Below are 18,736 nucleotides of genomic sequence, written 5' to 3' on the forward strand. Positions count from 1 at the left end.
GAGAGTATTATGCTAAGTAAAATAAATCAGAGAAAGACAAATGCCATATGATTTCACTCATATGTAGAATTTAAGAAACAAAAGAAGAGCAAAGGAAAAATAAAAAAGAGGGGGAGGCAAACCAAAAAACAGACTCTTAACTATAGAGAACAAACTGATGGTTACCAGAAGGGAAGTAGGTGGGGATGGGTGAAGTAGGTGATGGGGATAGGAGTGCACTTGTGATGAGCACCAGGTGTTGTATGGAATTGCTGAATCACTATATTGAACACCTGAAACTAATATTACACTGTATGTTAACTGAAACTTAAATAAAAACTTCAAAAAATAGCTCATTTCTATATTTGAATTATTTTTTCTGAAATACTTTGAAAACTATAAAAATATTTTTATTTTAGTCACTATTACTTCATTGTGTAGGTTTGAATTTGAATGGTTCACTCATGTAAACTGTATTTTGAATCTGACTCATGTAATATATAAAGATAGATCTGTGTACATATGGAAAATGTTCTATTATGTAAAAAATTTTCTTAGGCATAAAAAGTTGAGACATGGGAAATTCAAATTTAAAGTTCCTCTACTTATATAAATATCCAAAAATATTTAATCACTAAATACTAAAGATCATGGAATTTAAATAAAGAACAGTATAATGTTTTGTTATTTTCTTTGTGTTTAATACTTTACTGAACTTCCACATTCTCTGTAATAGATGTAAATTGGAAAAAATCTTTCCCTAAAAACATAACGAAATGAGACAAAGACAAAGTAATATGAACTTTAATATAAAAGTTGGTCCACCTCAAATATGCATTATCAAAATAATTTGACAAATGGCAAAAGAAAATGGTACAAGAAAGTTTATTATAGCCTTCCTTACATTTTGAAAGTATGCTGCAGAGAATGGACAAATACAAAATATAATTTCAGATAGGGTTGAGTGCTATAAAGGAAGTAAAATAGTGTAGTTGAGCATGATGGGAAGAGGCTAATTTAAGTAAGGTGTTCAGGGAAGTGGCATTTGATTAGATTCTTAAGTGGTGAGGAATTAGCTTATCAGTTCAACAGTTCTAGGCAAAGTATAAGCAAATGATAAAGAATTGAGATAAAAATACACTTGGGATTTTCAGACATGAGAAATATAGTCTGTGTGTGTTAAGCAAGGGTAAAAAGGTAGGATAGAGTTTGGATTACAGGATTGTAATCATGGGTGACAGGTGTCATAATAGGAAAAATAGGAAAACCTAAAGATGGGGACCTATTTAAGGATGTAAAATACCAGTTGGAACTTCTAGAAATTAAAAAGTTGGAATGTCAGTCTGGAATTATATAATATAATGTTTTAAGCCGTAGGAGAGACTATGGATTTATTTAAATGTACACAGAAGCCATTTGAAAGGTTGGAAAACACCACAAATGTATTTATATTTTAAAGGACCATGCCTTCTTTTTCGGGGAGAGTTTACTCTGACATGGAATATGTAAAGATTAGAAGCAATGAGACACATCAGAAGCTGTTATAGTAATATAACTTCTATTAATATGTCTATGACCTTCAGAATACATTTAATTCATGTACATGACCTTCATAATGCATTTAATTCATATATTCATTTTGTGAAGATCATGACAACCTTAACAGTTTCACTGTAACGATTAGAAAAGCTCAGTCCATTGCAAAAATCATAATTTCATAGATATTAAGAGCAATGAAAGCAAAAACGAATAGAATTGGAATTCCAGAGATGGGGGGACTCTTCTTAGGTGAGCCATCACCTACTATACCCTATCACTGACTATTTTTTTCTTGTTGACATCTGTTCATCATAAGCTGGGATCAAGGAGGGGCTTGGCTCTGGGTCACACTTGCCCCATGCTGAAGAACTCCACTGGGTATAAGTAAAACTGTCATTCTCTTGAAACTTTACAGGGCTGATGGAAGAAATAGACAACTTGAAAATATCCAAATACTGGTGCACCTGGGTGGCTCAGTCAGTTAAGTGTCTGCCTTCCTTTCAGGTCATGATCCCAGGGTCATCGGATCGAGCCCCATGTTGGGCTCCCTGCCCTACGGTGAGTCCCTCCCCACCCCCTGCTCGTGCTCTCTCTCTTTCTCCGCGTGCTCTCTCTCTAATATATAAAGAAAATCTTTAAAAAAAAAAAAAGAAACAAACCCATTTAAAAAAAGAAAGGAAAGGAAATACCCAAATACAGCCAGTTTTCCCCAAAGAACAAATTCTGAATCTCCATCTACTAGCTGGTGGTTTTGTTTACGAGTAAACCAAGTAAAAATGCTTATGATTTTGTCATACTTAGCACAAGTCTCATCGGAGAAATGGAGCCTGCCTCAAAACACAGTTAATTTTCTTTTCAACATATCTGAAAGACTTAGAAGCAGGAGGAATCAGGGAACTGGAGAGCTAAACATAAAATTTCTGCAGGTCAAAATCTCCCAGGTTTTCTGGGCTGAAGAAAGTCTGATCTGACAGGGTCTCAATTCAAAGACTGAAATGTCCTAAGAACATGGCCCAAGAACAGAGATGGACCAGGGCTAGATTGTATCTTATGAAGACTGCACATTTAAACTATCTAAATGGTTACAAGGACAAACCATTTCAATATCTGTCTAAGTTGAGATCAGATCTTTACCCTATCTTCATATAAAGGAAAGGGAAAGCCCTGGTTGGCAGAAAGACTTTGTGAAGGTGCTATGGTTTTCAAAAAAATAACCAGATGTGCAAAAAGGCAAGTAAAAGGTGACGAGTAATGAACACAAACAGAATGATAATCCTAATAGTGACATTAGTACAAACAACAACTTATTATTAATTTACTCAATATATGATAATCAAAATGATGAAAAGCTGGGAATTGTAATATAAAAATAGAATCTAATGTACATTTTAGAGTGTAAAATACATTTTCTGAAAGGCATCACTTGTCGAATGATTTTAACAGACTGCGCAGAAGACAAGATTTGTTATGCATTTTATTATACATAAAGTATACATACCATGTATTATATAAATGTAAATAGTATATATGGTATATATAAACATTAACACTGATTATGTCTAGAATTGCTTCTGAGTCCTTTTTTATTTTCATTTTTCCTTTTTTGACTAATACCACTTACATTTTTAGACTGGATAATTGGCATTAGCAATTAACAAACAACTCCAAAGTCTCAGTGCATTAACACAGCATTGTTTTTTTCTTTCCCATGATAAGTAAAATGCTAATTTTTGTTGTCAAGTGGTCCTCCTGGACAGCTCTCCACTAAATGATGACTCTGGAACTGAAGTTCTTATCATTTAGTGGCTCCACAATGCCCCAGGTCCTCATAGTCCCCTGCATTTAGTTGTTCAACTAGAAAAAGAGAAATTTTGGAGGACTGCTCAGTCACCCCCTGAGCCCCTCAGTGACGTGCACAGTACTCCTGTCTACTACCCGGTGTACAGTGGTATCATCGTTGCATTGGGAGCTGGGAAATGGCAGGTGAACAACTCCCTCAACTCTGCACAACAGAAAGGGGACATAAATCTGTGCAGTTCAGCAAGCAATCTTTGCCACAATTAATGCATGCAGTGAAACAAATTAGATCTACATGCAAAGTAAGTGCATTGTTTCCACATTTGAACCATCTACATGGTACTTAATCTATGTCTTTTCTTCTGTTCTCTAAAGTCATCCCTTAAATTGTGCCTATTTATTTAATTGGGCAAAGTAAATTTTTCACATCTTCAATGTATAAAGAAATTGTCTCTAAAAGTTTTAATTGCTTATAATTTATCAGAGAAAAAGGATTATTTGTCTTTTCATGTTTATCTGTCTCTTTTTAATATATAGATTAGATGTGTGCCTCCCACACTTTGAATTTACAGGCAAAAAATAAAAATTATGGAGTTATTCTGTAAATATTTGTATACATGATGCATCTCTCCTCACTTTTCATATTTTTCATTCCAAAATAATTTTTCATTCCAAAATAATTTTTCATAGGAGGAAATTTATCATTCCTTACTAATGCATTATCATTTTAACTAGGTTTTCTAACCACTATTGCTTTTTAAAAAGTTACTTATTCCTTTTCTCTTTCCTTATGTTAAAAAGTAATAAAAAATTTTTAAAAATGTTTGCTGTATGTTTCCTTTGAGTATAATTTGGTGATTCTACATTTTCTAAATAGCTTCTGCTTACCTTCCTGATTCACTTTCCCATCCTACCCATTTATCAAAGTCTTCAAGCCTGATCCATATAACAACTTCAAAAGGTACCCATGCATATTTACTAGAGTTTCAGCCAATGGAAACCTTAAAAGGAGGTAGAAAAAGGGAGCATGATAATGTCAGTGTATTTATTCTCCTGGGTCCATCCATGGCCCAACACAGTGATGAGTGGGCTTTTTCTCTGGACTGAATTATCATTACATCTCTCAAGATGATCTTTTCCATATGACTCTCTCCTTCTAGGTTCTGGTAGAGGTTCTTTCCCCTTATATTCCTTTTTTTTTTTTTTTTTAAGATTTTTTTTTTTAATTTTTTGGACAGAGAGAGAGACAGTCAGTCAGAGAGGGAACACAAGCAGTGGGAGTGGGAGAGGAAGAAGCAGGCTCCCAGCAGAGGAGCCTGATGTGGGGCTCCATCCCAGGGACCTGGGATCACACCCTGAGCCAAAGGCAGACGCTTAACGACTGAGCCACCCAGGCGCCCCTCCCCTTCTATTCCTATTTACTGCTCTTTCTTCTACGATTTGCTGCTTTGTATCTAAAAATAACGTTATTTCAAATTAAGTGAAGAAACACAAATATCCAGTACAAATAAAACATAGGGTACATAGGTATCTACACTAAACCTATTATTTGGTCATAACAAATTTTAACTATATTATTACTACACTTTTATGTCTATTATTATAAAAGACTATGGTAATTCTGTCCTCTATAAACATTAATATTGATTACAAAATATGTATGGGATCAAAATATGAGGCGAAAAGTTGATGTGCAATTCAAAAACACTAATCACATGAAAAATAACATTGTGTTTTATTGCTTATCATAAATATGCATTTTAGAAAATATATGGAGTCTAGAAAAGTATATGAATAAAATAAGTGTTATTCACAACTTGGAGATAACCAATTTGATTATACTTATGCTATTTTCCAGCCTTTTTCACTGCATGCTAAAAATCATGATAAATATAGAGTTAGATGATAGATTTTATAAAATTGGTTTTTATTCTTAATATGTTTATAAACTGATTATCAGTAATTATTGTTCTTTTTTCTTTCTTGATAGAACAATATTTTTAAATAAAATAAACTTTTTGATTAACACATGATCATAGCTAAAAATGTAATATTTTTAAACGTACATTGTTTTAGACCTAGTACCAATCATCAAGATGTCTGGCTCCCCTTCTGAGAATATGGGGATGCCTGTACTACTCACCTCAAGTGGCAGGCATGTCCATGTTACTTGCTATGAAATAGACAATATGTGCAGATATGAGTAGATATATGTCTCGCTTCCATGAGGAAGCATGTACTTGCTGGCATTAGTCTTTCCATGTCTCTTTTCTCTTGCAACAGAGACAGTAGAGACAATCTTTCTGTCTCTGTGGATTTTCCTATTCTGGACTTTCTATAGAAATTGAACCATACAATATGTAACCTTTTATGTCTAGCTTCGTTCCTTTGCCTAGTGTTTTTAAGGTTCATCTGTATTTTAGTGTATTCTTCACTCATCCTTTTTGAGTCTCCATTAATGATCCAGGTTTCTGGAATTTTTATTAAGTATAAATGATGCAATTCTTATCATGCTACATCATTGAGTTTTCTTCCATTTTATACTATCTACCTTTTCAAGAGTAGAAAAGTTTAAAGGCAAAATACATTTGATTCTATAGCTGACCATTATCTACTAAAAAGTATTAACCCAACGACAACTTAAAGGAAAATACAAAAGTATTTTCTTTTGCTGTTGTAATACAATCTCCTAAATGTTTCTAAAAATATATTGGAATTATGAGGACTTACCTGCCTTCTGTAACTCAGTGTGAAAGGAAAAGTGAATCACATAAAAATTTAAAAATTTAAATAGATATGTTCTATAAACAAAAAATAGTGAAAATCTTTATTTTGATAACTGATAGGTTCTTAGACAATTTCTGTGACATTTAAATTATGCAGAAACCATCCTTTTTTCATAAGTAGAAATGAACTATATCCTGAAGTCTTAGGATCAAAAGGCATTACATTTTACTTTAATATATGTGAACTTCTAAGATGCAACTCAGGACCGAAAAAGCTACAAATGAATTCTTCACCCTGGGTATTACTGACAAAAAGGATTAAATAAATACATTTGATTTCTTTTCTTTCTTCTACGGCATAAGCTAGCTACAGTAACAGAATAAAGCTTCAGAGTTCTTTTTTGTACTCTATTGCAAAACTCTTATCTAATGTAAATTGATATTTAACAACTTTTTCTCTTCCCTGTGAGGATTTTGTGCCTTAAAAAAATCAATTCCTCTTTCAACAGCCCTAAAGTTAGTTTGCCTCCTATAAATTCTGTTTTTGCTAAAATATGTATTCTCTTCCTCACTCCTGCTATGTTACTGATTCTTCTTCCTACCTTTTCTCACTGAACCTCTCTGCACTCCAATGGTTTCTTCACTATCATAATGATGCATTTAATCCTCTAGTTACATTCATCTTTCCAGAATCTCAACTTTGTTTAGAAAATAATTTTTATTTTTAATTGAAGGGTTAAGCTATTAAATGAGTTTGGCATATGAAGAACAAATAGAAGATGAAATATAATATGTGGTTATCAGACTCCTGTCATTTTCAATGACTCAGGGTCTTCCAGCCATGTCCTTTGTTATTTTTCCAGTGGTTATTTACAGACACTTTTTCAAATAAAGGGACTCCTTGACTAAGCCACTACCAAGTCATTTCTAAGATCTATGCCCTGCATAAGTGCTGCTTTTAAGGTGAATATAGTTTCAACATCTAAAAGATAAAGGTCAGGTCCAAAATCATCATCTGCAAAGGCACCTAACTGTCTGTTTCCCCAACAAGCTATTCCAGTGTCGGGTCCCCACACAAAAGCACAACACGGGATTTCTACTATATTCTGCAACTTTATCTCAAAATGCAGTGTCTTCCAGTACTGCAGTTAACCACTACTGTTCTGCATTTTCTGCTCTGAACAATTTATGAGATAGTCATGGATTTATCGTTAAGGCCTAGCAATGTGTTCATGCTGTTACTCACTTTCATGGATTTTGCACATATAAATTACTTTAATGCGTCCACTTGTCCAGGCTACAGTACCCCTTTACTTAATCAAACGGAATTCCAGGTATTACTATAAAGCTATTTCGTAGAAGTGGTTATCATCTACAATCAGTTCACTTTAAATAAAGAGATTATCCTCCAAAATGTACGTTCGACTCAGTTGAAGGCCTTGAGAATGAAAACTGAGGTTGCCAGAAGAAATTCTCCCTCAAGACTACAGCATTAAACCCTTTCCAGCCTACTGGACTGCCCTACAAATTTCAGACTTGCCAACCCCACAAACACGTCAGCCAGTTCCTTAAAATAAACCTCTTACATACTACCCATGTGCGTGCACTTGTGTGTGTGTGTGTGCGTGTGTGTGTGTGTGTAATCTGTTGGTTCTGTTTCCCTGTAGAACTTGACTGATACAATCATCATATCTTTCTGTTCTTCTCCACCTTCCCTTCTCCATCTCCTGTTGCCTCCTCCCTCTCCCTTCTATGCAGTAGAGTTTGTGCTGGCCAAGGTGATTGCTGAGATCTGGCTGAGGAGCAGATATATTTAGTTGAGTTTGGTGGGATATATGTCTGTGACTTTGCAGTGACTTCCCTCTAGATTTCCCTTCTTTATACATGTTTCTTTTTTCACACTATATCCATACCATTATAATATCTCCCAAGAATGCTTATTCTGCACATTGTGCTGATACATGTGCAGGGCTGGAGTTATAACACAGTGTGAACATGCCCACCAGAACCCGTCCCTAGAATGTGAGTAAGTAGGGGACAAATAATGTTTGAAAGAATGACACAAGAAACTAGTTTTTGGAAAATTCTCACACATCTTGGAGACCCCATAAATTATTATCTTGACAGAGATTTTCTTTCTAAATTAAAAAAATAATAATAAACTTAGGGGTGCCTGGCTGGCTCAATCAGAAGAGCATGTGACTCCTGGTCTCATGAGTTCGAGCCCCACGCTGCGTGTCGAGATTCCTTTAAAAAAAATTTAAAAACTAAAAAAAATCATGAGGACCTTTTAAAAATATTTTAAAAAATAATCCTAAAATTTGGATGAATAAATCTGAAAGGGAAAATATCTGAATAAGAAATAGATCTGAAGTTAACTTTCACGAGTGATATATTAAAAATGTGTTTTGGTCAACCATGAATGAAAGATCTTCCTCTCCTTTCTATAGAATATATTTTAAAACTGTTACATAATTGTTGGTAATCTAAGAATATGCAGCAAAAAAAGTAGAAAAAATACAGGACTGTCTCAGGCTAAAGCTAATTCGTAAAAGTTTTATTTTCATGGATTGTGATGCTTGTAGTATTTGTCACCTTTTTAAAACTTTGTAGTATTTTAATGTTTTCTCATCCTAACCATTTCTTTTTATACCTAAAATCATATTCATAATGGTGTATACTTTAGGTTAAATTTCTTCTCCAAGTATACAAACTTTAGGTGAAAATAAAATCCCTGCAGGGAGAAACCTCTGGTTCCTGTTCTTTATCCCCATTACCTGTGGCTGTTGGTCCAATCACCTGGGCTGCTGCAGCATCGTGGTCTGCCACTATCCAGTGGTGAACCCACAGCCAGTAAAACCTATTCTGTCATGGCCAGTAAAACCATATTCCACTGTTGAGGAGGCGCATGCCACCTGTTTGTGTTTTTCGTGCTATGGCAGAAAAAAACAGAAGAACCAAGTTCTACAGTCCCTTGATTAGTGGCATCTGGGCAGCATCAGTTCTTTCCAAACCTGAGCGCAAGAGAGTTCTCTTCTTTATGCATTTCCATTCTCTCAGCACAGAATAGCATTATCATTAAATAGAAGTAAGTTACTGGAATTTAATTTAGTGAAATATTATTCAACCTTTAAAAAGAAAGAACCCTAAGTCAGGCACAGAAAGACAACTATTGCATGATCTAACTTATAAGTGGAATCTAAAAAAGTCAAACTCACAGAAGTGGAGAGTAAAGTGGGGGTTGCCAAGGACTGGAAGGAGGGGAAAATGAGGAGATATTGGTCAAAGGATGAAGTTGTGGGAAAAGATGAATAAGTTCTGTGGATTTAATGTACAGCATGGTGGTTATAGTTAATTATACTGAGTTGTATATTTGAAATGTGCTAACAGAGTGGATCAGTGCTTAACACACACACACACACACACACACACACACATAGATAACTGTGAGGTGATAGATATGTTAAATAGCTTTATTGTGGTAATCATTTCACAAAGTATGTATATGCCAAAGCATCACATTGTATACTTTAAATGTATACATTTTCTATTTGTGAGTTGTTCATGAGTGAAGCTAGGAAACTTTTTTTTTTTTTAAAAAAGAAATACTGATGCATTCAATTGTATTAGAGTCTAAAGAGAAATATCACGAAGATGAAATGGATATTGATTCAGAAAAGGTGTCAGTCCCAGAAGAAGTATCAATCTTCCAACTAACCTGAATTAATACTGTAAAATTAGTTTCTAACTCATGCGAATTCTCCAGGACACCCATCCTTCATGCAGTGACTCAGTGAACGTGTGGCTTTAATATCCTGGCTCTTTATTCTCAACACAATGCCTCTACCTGAGGAAACAGACTGAAGAACCATGAAGCCTTCTTCACAGCCTCAGGTCCGAAATGTCACATACCACTTATGCTCATATTATATTGGCCAGACAAGTCAGTGTTCCACATGGACATGGGGGAGAAAAAGAACTGTATATTGGTGAGAAGTGGATATTGTTCTGCCTCAGAGACTGAGAAGTGAAACTTTGATTTATCAATGACTATAATGTAATGCTAGCAGAACACCTCCTCTGTGGTTATTTAAGTAAATGCAACAATTAATGAATTGAGTCCTGGGGAAAATAATGGATTAATTTTTGAAACTATTTTGTTGTTACATTCCAAAAATCTCCTGTTTTTACTATATATAGTTTATATTTAAGACATATATAAAATAAAAATATTAGTTAAAAAGGAGTAATTGCTAACACGCTTTATCAGGGTCAGAGCATGAGGAAACATTAGGTCAGCATGAGGCAGACAGTTTATGGACATAGATTATAATGTTTCTTGCAGTTTCTCAGTCTTTTGGGCTGGATTTAAAGCACAGCACCTCTAAACTCTTGGGGCCTTAACATTTATATATTCTGCTTAGACATACAAATATAAAATTCATACAACCTTTCAAATCCAATCACATACATAATAAAAAACAAAAACACTTTTCTAGAAAATGTAGGTAAAAATGAAAAAGACGTGTACCACTTTGCATCCCACTAACAGTGTACAAGGATTCCCTTGTATCCCCATCCTTGCCAGCATTTGTTACCTCTTCTCTTTCTGTTATGAGCTATCCCAACAGCTGTGAGGTGGAGTCTCATTTTGGTTTGGATTTGCATTTTCATCTTTGTCCAGAAGCCCTGTTGATTCAAATTTGCATCCTCAAATCCATTTATCTATCTATGCTGGAGAACTACATGAAGATATTTAATTGGCATCCCAAAATTAACATGTGTAAACCAGAGCTAATATTCTCTCCTCCTCACTTGATCGGATGATAGGAAATTGATTCTGGCCTGGTATTTCCTGCTTTTTTAAATATTTAGCCAACAGCACAAATATCAACAATTCTTAAATCCATCTTACTTCTCCTCATATATTATGAACATCACATATAACATCAATTCCTGAATCTTTTACCTTCTCTATTGATAACTTTTTTTTTTTACTTCTCTCCATTTTTATGGCCCACATCCTACTTGAATTTTCCTTCTTGTTTTAACCAAATTTCTGCAATAGCTAACAAACTTGTTTTCCTGTCTCCATTTTTTTTTTAAGATTTTATTTTTATTTATGTGACAGAGAGACAGCCAGCGAGAGAGGGAACACAGCAGGGGGAGTGGGAGAGTAAGAAGCAGGCTCATAGAGGAGGAGCCCGATGTGGGGCTCGATCCCAGAACACCGGGATCACGCCCTCAGCCGAAGGCAGACACTTAACGACTGCGCTACCCAGGAGCCCCTCCTGTCTCCATTCTTAAACATATTTTATGTATCATTCACAGGAGCCAGCATTTTTACTTTGAAAAAGCAAATCAGTTTATCCATTTCAGTGTTTTAAAACTTTCACTGGAATTTCTATTGTAATAAAGTTATTATTATTATTTATTGGAATAAAGTTAAAATTGTTACTTGGATTAGAAAGATCGGCATGCAGATCTCTCTCCTCCGTGCTTCCCCTCTTGCCTCTCTAGTAGGGTATATGAAACAAAAGGGAACAAAGATAATCCATCTAGGGCTGGAAGAAAAACTTTTCTATATTTTTAAACTGAGAAATATATTAAATTTAGTATTATGCATATTTAAAATACAAGTTCCTATTGTCTCCTTTATTTTATTTCATTTTATTAAATTTTATTATATTAGTATATTTTGATAACATATACTACAAGTGCTTGTACTTAGACAATAACCAGTATAAGTAAATAAATGTTTATGTACTATGGATGGATATTTTGTTTTAAAAGATAAGGTGTGCATTCAAAAAAAGTTTGGAGACCACTTTTCATCCCATGTCTATTCTCCTTTCTTTGCCATTTATATTTTATTCACAGAGTCTTCTATTATTTGAACTTATTCTTTGCTATCTGAGGCCCTTCTATCACATTGTCCTTTATGGAACCCTAATTGTAATTTTCTCCAATGAGATGTAAGCCCAAAAGACAGTAAATCTGATGCTTGCTCAAAACAAGACCCCTAGTATCTAGCTCACTGCTTTGCATATATTCAGAGTAGTTGCAGTTTTCTTGAATGAATGAATGCTTAAATACATATATGTATATATGTATTTATACATATATATGTATTTATACATATATATATAAAATTGTGCTTTTGCAAAATAAAGACGAAAAATAGTGGTGTTTTAAAAGAAGGAAACACACGAACTTTCCAGTTAATTCAGTAGAAGAGATATTTAACATTACTATAGTGCCTTTTATACGTTGTCTAATTAATACTCAAATAGCCCTAAAGAGTACTCTGGGGAAGTGCCATTAAAAAAAAAATAGAGAACTTAACAATTTGCCAAGGGTCAAAAATTTGGTCAATAGCAAAGCCCTTTCCGAGGACCCTAGACTTCACGTTTCTTTTTCTTGGGACTAGAACTGTGAGTTAAATTGATTCAATTTTTTGAAGAAGGAAGAAACTAACTCATAAAATTATAGAGCTTGAAGGGTCTCCATAGGTCATCTAACCAATCCCCTTTTTCTAAAATACAACTGAAACCAAATATCCTCATCCCTGGAACTAAATTTAAATATGTTCTTGTAGAATAACTCCAGGAATTTTCATAAGAACTCTAAAATAGAATTAAAATTATATTTCAGGTAGTTATTTTAGCAGAGAGTAGTTTACAATAATTTTCTAGGAAAATAAAAGAAAGAATAAATATTGCCTGAATTATACAGATAAGTTAGTTCATTTGATATTTTTATTTTATCACATGAAATGGTTTTTAAAAACATTTTCTACAAATTTAATATTTTCTCTCTCAGTCTGAGCCTCTTTCCTCTATTTTCTCATTTTTAGAGCATCAGAAAAATTGTTATTCTATAGAGAATCCTTTATACTTAATTAAATACAATGGCCATTTCTCTATTTGTATGAAAATCGCTCTTACCATAATTCTAAGTTAAGAATGTCTCAAGACCTCTAGTTCTGTTTAGTTAATAACTTCAGCATATGTTTAACTATCTCATCTGGCTTAACTAATTCTTACCTGGCCTTATATTTTCTAGTTCCTATGAGAATGAGTGAGAACATTCCTGACAGAAGATAGTGGATAATGATTCAATGAAAATGCCTTCTAAGAAAGTGAAATAAAGGGCTTGTAATTATAAGGAGCTTTATATCCCTTACTAGATTGTAGGGAACAAAATGCAGAGGAAGCACAGAATCATGTGTTGGAGGTGGACAAGAATTGGATCACTTGGCATTGGAGACCTTGTTAAAGTTATTTATTCTAATAAAATTGGAAACCATTGAAAGATTTCATTCTTTTTAAAAAGTTCACCCTTGAAGAAATGTAGATAATATACTAGGAGGAGCTAATGGTAATTCAGAAGAAATCAACTAAGAAGCTAGTGTGCAATTTAAACAAAGAGATGGTGGTACTTAGGGTGGGAGTGCTAGATACTGAGAAAAGTGTCCTGAAGAGATATGGTCATTAAATTGACAGGGCATGATGGGACTTAAACTTGGGTGAGGTATCAAAAATAAATATTGAGTTCTGCATTGCACAAGAAGATGTCACTGGTGGTTTCCATGGAATATAGAAAGTGATGGGAAGATCAGATTGGTGTTAAAGGAGTATTTCATGATGTTCACTTTGATCATTTTATTTGTGAACTGCCTTTGAAATATCCCAATGGAAAAATAAGAAACAGATTGACATTGTGGCAGAGAAATGGTAATCTGAGCTAAAGATATAAATTTTAAACACAGGGAGCATAAATGATCATGAACAAAATAAAAGGTATTAATTACTAATGTATGAAAATCCCAGTGATTCTCCTTCCACTGCTCCTGTTTCCTCCATCATACTCTCTGCATTCTATATGAGGTTTCTATTTACCTGCTCATTTCCATTCTATAGCTGCTCCCAGGAGCTTCTAAGGCAGATCTGTCATTTCCAGTTTTGGTTGGCACGTTATAATACAAGAAAATCTGGAGGACAATAGCAAAGCAAACAAAGTTTCAGGTAGGAAGAAACAGTCATTAAATAGTAAAAGTATAAGGTTAGGAAGTATTGCTGTCCCCTCTCACCTGCCATTTCACTTTCCATGGCTTCAATTGCCCGTGGTCATCTGTGGTCCAGAAGCAGATGATCCTTCTTCTGATATATTGTCAGAATGCTACATCACAATGCCTAGGCCGTTCACCTCACTTCATCTCATCACGTAGGCATTTTGTTATCTCACATCATCACAAGAAGAAGGATGAGTACAGTACAATAGGATATTTAGAGAAAGAGACTACATTTACACAACTTCTATTACAGCATATTGTTATAATTGTATTTTTTCCTCAGTTCATCTCTCACTGTGCTTAATTTATAAATTAAACTTCATCACAGCTATGTATGTCTAGGGAAAAACATGACATATATAGGATACAGCACTATCCATGGTTTCCAGCATCCACTGGGGTCCTGGAACATATCCCTCACAGAGAAGGGGGCACTACTGCAATAGAGACATGTTCATGGTATTAGGCAGGAGAAATGACTTGAGATAAAAGGTATAAAGGAATAAGAAAGGAGAGGCATATTAAGAAATGTTACTTGGATAAGGTTCTCAACATTTGAAAATTATTGTCTATTTTTATATTTTGTATAACTAGAATTTTTAAAGTATTGTTTGTATTTGTTTCTTGAACTATTCTTTGATCATAACACCATTTTGTGATTGAAACAAATTGTCACAGCTTCAGGAGCATGTATAATGCCTTTTATTCCAGGTGATTGCTTGGAGATGCTAAGACCTGAGCGTTTGAGAAGGTTTTGTCATTTCTATTCACAGACATTCAATCTCTGTTGAGTGTTTAGAACCTTAAATCTTGGCTTACTTGGTGAAACGCCCAATAACTGAGTTTCCATAAAAAGTGCCTGAAAGGTAAAACAAATTGAAGTCGAAGATTTATCTTTTACCTGAGCAATAGCAAGACATAATTTATTTAAGTGGAAATCACATTAGACACAATTATTTTCATGATCATTCTCTTTTTAAATAATGTTTTTTTCAACAAGAGTTCTAGCCTGTCACTTGGTTTTGATCTACTAATCTATAAATAGAGACCACATCCTTTTACAAACTGCCTTTCTCAGATTTATGGTAAAGATTATGGGTGGTAAAGTTTTAAAATTTTTAATGCCATTTCTTTTGTTGGGGAGCATTTTGTAATGTTGTTATAGAACATCTATGAAAGAATCATGCACGCTAGAAGAGCATTCTAGAATATTGTTTTAAGCTGTCATCAGTTTCCTGTTCATTGCAATATTAACCATAGAAATACACATCTCAAATGAATTGATAAAATATATTTATTTAAATATTTTTATCCTCTGTTACCATAAAGTAGGTGTAATTAGTCTAGATGGCTTTCCCAAGTTTGTGCAAATTACCCTTCCTCTTTTCTTAAGTCTGATAACATACAAACCCTCTTTATGGGTGCCAGTAAAAATACTAGGACAGAGAAAAAGGAAGGTAAAATGCTAGTTAGTACTTATTTGGTGTTCTGTATATTTAATTGGTACCCTTAACAATTTAATATTAAAAACTGTTCATGATTTGTGTAAGACATGTGGATGTAGATGGTGAGTTCTTTCATTGGTAGAACTTCAATTGTACAACTTTCTCTTAATTTTCCACAGCCTTGATTCCCACAGTGTTGATAATGTCAATAGTAATAATAATAAGAGGTGCCTGCTTATATACTACAATGAGAATATAATCAAATCATATAGTTTCTGATAAATAATTACTTTATTTTGTGATAAGCATAATATGATGTTAAGGAATCAAAGAATACATATGTTAAAACTTGCACTTGATTTACAGATGTTTTAATACTAACAATAAGGTTTTGAAGATCAAATATAGCCCCAAAATGTAAATAATTGCTATTAATAATAATGGAATATTGTATTTACAGTAAGAGATTGCTATAAACTGAATGTTTGTATCTCCCCAGAATTCGCAGGTTGAAATCTAATCCCCAGTGGGATGGTATTTGGAGGTGGGGCTTTTAAGAGGTGATTAAGTCTTAAGGGTGGATAATGGGATTAATGCCCTTATAAAAGAGGCCCCAGAGACTACTGTCTCCCCTTAAGTCATGTGAGGACACAGCAAAAAGACACTGTCTATGAATCAGGAAGCAGGACCTCACCATATGCCAAATCTGCAGCTGCCTCGATCTTAAATGGACTAAGAGATAAAAGGAAGCATATGTTCCAGAGTCATGCCTTCTTTTTTTTTTCAACAAAATTAATAATCCAAAAATTACTACTCACAAAGATAGCAAATATCTTCAGATCCTAAAGCAGAGAAAAGTCTTGAATCCTTATCACTCCACTTAGTAATATTCAATAATACTAGAGCACCCTTAAAACTAAAGAGGCCCAGAGAAATTCCAAATTCAGGGGTAGCGAGTCCTCAGAGCCATAAGCTACCGTCTCCATTTCCATGCAAAAACAAACAAATAAAAACATTAAGGGATGTGTTTCCAATGAAAGAACAAATTACAAACATACCCTAAATCATCCTTGGAATGTTGGTTAACCCAATCACTTGTAGTCTTCATGCGCACCAATATTTCAACGTCTGAAACTAAAAACACATTCAGATTTAATCACATTTGAATATTTAAAAAAATTTTCTAACATAGTCTCCCAAATTCACTCAAAATATTCATCATTGAAATTAGCCTAATTTGCTCTACTATTCAAATGTATAAATAATGTATGTTATTAAGTTCAAGTAGCTATTTTTAATAAATTCACAATTTGATATTTCTCTTATGGGAGAGATTGATAATATATAATCAATATCAAGCTATATTTCTTAAGAAATGTTAAAGAAATATAGAACAACAGATGCATCTAAATCTTTCTAAAGCAAGACTTGTTCTAAATAAAAATAGACATAGGGACATTGTTAAAAAATAGTTTTCAGTAAAAGTTTTAAAAAATAAGCACAATTGAATTATTCCAGCAATGTTTCTTCTTATTAGCCAAGATGTCTACCCACCTTATTTTACTTTCTTTTGTTCTTAAACTTAATACATTTATACTTATACATACTGATACATTTGCTATAATTATGTCATTTCAAAAATTCCCTTTAACTAATGTAGCATATAGTTACATAGATATGACCAAAAGCTTTATGTATTTCTTAACCATACTTACTGAGGTAGAAAAATATTTTTTTCTTTTTAATAAAAAATAAAATATAACTATACTGAAGCATATTCCCATACTTACACTATTTGGGGACATTTATTGCATGGGAAATAGTTATACTACAAAGGTATTCATTGTTCATCTGAAATTTAAATCTGAGTACCTTTTATTTTTATTTGCCAAATCCAGCCACATTAATGAAGGCTCCCTGACAATACGTAACAAGACGTAGAATGAGCAAAAAAAAAAATAAACTTAATTATTTAAATCATGAGATTATTACAGTAAAGCCTACTTAATTTAGACTAATATATCTAACTAAGTCAAACATCTATTTGCACCAGGAAAGGGATAATTATAATCAATTAGGTTATAGGATATTTAGATATACAACTTATATAGATATATATAGATATAGACATATAGATTATAGGATATTTGAATTTATATCTTAACTCCTAAATTACAAGGTCCAATTTGTTTCACAGTTAATGGAATTATCCTAATGTATGTCTATATAACATTTAACTTTCCCAAGAGAATAATAAAAAAATTAAGCATTGCTGTTTATTTTTTAATTCTTTACCATATACAAATTTCAGCTTATCACATGCTACACAACTCTGAAATTTATATTTCCAGCATTGACTATGCATTGACAAACATTTTTCTAAATCGACATTATACTAAGTCACTGACAAATAGCCATCTGGTAAAAAACTCAGTGCACTGTAGCCAAATTTGAAGAAAACCTACCAAATGAAAAGCAATGCTGGAGATACCTACATAATTATTTTGAAAGCCTACAAAGAGACAGATGTTGAATGCCTAGAATAATTTTTTTTTTTTTGCATCTTACTGAATCTTACTGTGTTTGGATATTCACTTTTTCTATATAACCACAGGGAATCATTTCTTAAAAAGGTAAAAGAAGAATGAAAAAGTAGTTTAAAAGATAACATTTTTGTATACTCTGCATGCTTTTGCTTTCCGTTTTCACATGAGGGTAATAAGTATGCATCTTTGAAATTGTATCTAGGCAGGGTATTTAAAATTAGATCATTTTAAACTGAGAAAAATTCCATTTAAAAAAAAAGGCAAATACAGTTTTCAGTTAGCATATATATGGGCTTACATATTAGCTTTGAAATATATCTCATAGCAACTGGGACTGGCACTGACTGATAAAATAGAAAATCTTACCTCTAACTTGAGAAAAATGCTTACTACTCCACAGGTTTTCAACATTGCTTTAAAAACAATTGTAATAGTTGATCAAAGAGGGAAAAAAGGAGCAGAGTTGAGCACTAGGAAATAAAGAAAACTATACAGTATGAAGTCTTCAAAAATAGCTATGTAGCTAATATACATTTTTTTTTCTTTACGAGATACAGACTAAAATTTTGTAACAGAGCGTTTGCAAACACTCATATTGCTCAGAAAGCAAGGGAGAATTAAAACTAAATC

At 33.4% G+C, this 18,736-nt stretch overlaps 1 pseudogene; it reads left to right on the plus strand.

The window, feature by feature from the left end:
- LOC109490916 overlaps positions 1 to 18,736 on the plus strand; it is a 194,027-nt pseudogene that overhangs the window by 112,403 nt on the left and 62,888 nt on the right.

Source organism: Ailuropoda melanoleuca, chromosome 1, assembly GCF_002007445.2.
Source record: "Ailuropoda melanoleuca isolate Jingjing chromosome 1, ASM200744v2, whole genome shotgun sequence".
NCBI lineage: Eukaryota > Metazoa > Chordata > Mammalia > Carnivora > Ursidae > Ailuropoda > Ailuropoda melanoleuca.